The sequence below is a fragment of the Glycine soja genome, chromosome 6 (genome assembly GCF_004193775.1).
Source record: "Glycine soja cultivar W05 chromosome 6, ASM419377v2, whole genome shotgun sequence".
NCBI classification, from domain to species: Eukaryota; Viridiplantae; Streptophyta; class Magnoliopsida; order Fabales; family Fabaceae; genus Glycine; species Glycine soja.
The window spans coordinates 27,637,384-27,639,549 of NC_041007.1; positions in this window are offsets into that span (position 1 = coordinate 27,637,384).

The following is a 2,166-nucleotide window of genomic DNA, read 5'->3' on the forward strand; positions in this document are numbered from 1 at the left end:
AGACAAAAAATACTAGGTTTTAGTCAAGCTTGGGGTAGAGCTTGCAAGTGTAAGAGCCAAAAGTGACAAGGAACAATACTTGTAACTTTAATAAGTTAGTGGAACCTTGGTGGTTGCCAAGAACTTGACGTAGTCTTAGGTTTGAGACGAATGAATATAATTCTTTGTGTGCTTCTCTCTTTTACTTTAACTAACAAAGAATTTGAATTTATTTTTAGATTTTATATCTTGTTTTGTTTTACAAAGAAAATTATTTTTATCATCGTCTGATATGATCTGGTTTCTAGGTGCTCTTTAGTCTTTTTACATTAGACAATAAATATACTATCAGTCTTAGAAAAAGTTTAAAATTTCCAAAAATAAAATTTAACCTTGCTTCTTGTATTATTTACTTCCGATTTAGTAACTCCCACTGAGTGTCACTCTTACCTTCTACCTTGTCTTTGTAGATGATGGGCTCATGCAAATCCTTGTAGTATAGATGATCCTCCATCATCGGCTTCCAATATCAGTAGTTGTTAGCCATGAGCTTGAACATGTCTCCCTCATGAGCGACGTTATCCTCCATCTTGAACTGCATGAGCTAATGACGGCTCCGGATGAACCTGGCTCTTGATACCACTATTGGGAAAACTCGAAATTTCCCGCTTCGTGAAGTTAAGATAGGCACTTAGTAATTAAAGGTAGTAATGGGAGCACACAATTATAATTCTCCAATATGAAGATTCTTCCACTATACAAAAGAAAGGTAGGGTTACAAGGATGTGTTTACAAAATTAACTCACTCTACAGTGACTCACTCATGCTTGAGGATAGAGACTTCCCAAGCTATTTAACTTCTTTCTCAAAGAGGCTCTCTAACTTTCTAGCTTTCTCACTCTAAGAAGTGGATTCACTCTTGTCTTGGATGGTGTCTTCTCTAGCCTAATGCCATATTTCTTGTAATAGGCTTCAAAGGGACCTCTATACTCACCTCCATTGTCAGATCGTATGTTCTTGATCTTTCTTCCAGTCTCACGCTCCACTAGAGCATGGAATTATTTGAAGGCGTCAAGCACTTGATCCTTTGATTTTAACAAGTGCAACCACACCTTCCTTGAATGGTCATCAATGAAGGTGACAAAGTACAATGCACCACCAATGAATCTCTCGGACATTGAACACACATCGGTGTGTACAAGGTCAAGAATGTTCTTTCTCCTTGTGGGCGGAGAAGATCTTTTGAAAACAACTCTGTGTTGTTTTCCAGCTAAACAGTGAGCACAAGGATCAAGTGGCTTACCTTTCACGTTAGGGAGGAGATATTTCCGAGCTAGCATGCGAAAACCCTTCTCACTGATATGCCCAAGTCGTTTATGCCATACTTGCATATCAACAAGATTGAATAGTGTTTTTAGAAATTTTAATCTTTTCTTGTATCAAAAACACACTTTATTGTTAGATACAAGTTTTAGTAAAAATAGATAAAAGATGTTGAGAAAAGTTTGATCAAATGATGTATGAAATTTTTTTATTGTTTCCTGTTTTGTTGTATTTGTATTGCCAGGAAAATATCCATGCAAGAGCAGGAAAAATATTTGAGGTCAACTGGAATTCTTGATTCCTCAAAATTGAAAAGCTTTTTGAACTAAGCAAATCCTTGTTGAACCTGTTCAAGAAAAATTTCTAAAATTGGTCCAAAAAAGTCCCACCAATGAAGGAACTAGTTTGGAAAATTGTGCACCGTGTTAGTCTTGAAATAGATCAACCACGAGTGCTTGTATTTGTTGTTTTGATGCCAAAAATATTTGGTCCAGGCATCCATATAGTCCCAATAAGTATAACCGATTGGGTCAAAAGGTTTAGAATTTTTTTTTGTACTCATTCAAATTGGTTCCAAAATGTCTGGGTTGTAAAACCTTTAAAATTTGGATTGTTGAATGGGTGTTCAGAAGAGGGTCATTTAGGTCTTTGAAATGTTTAATAGATACTAAGTTTGAATATATTAAAATGAACTCATAAAATGTTCTTGTTTTATTGTTGCCTATTGGTTTGAAATGGAATTCAGGAGGGAAGACCTTTGTTGTGGCTTTAAAGGAATTATTGTCCCAATAATCCGGTTTCATCTACAAAACAGCTGAAAATTTGTTCGTGTAAATATAATTATTAGAAGGTTTTGGGGTTGGT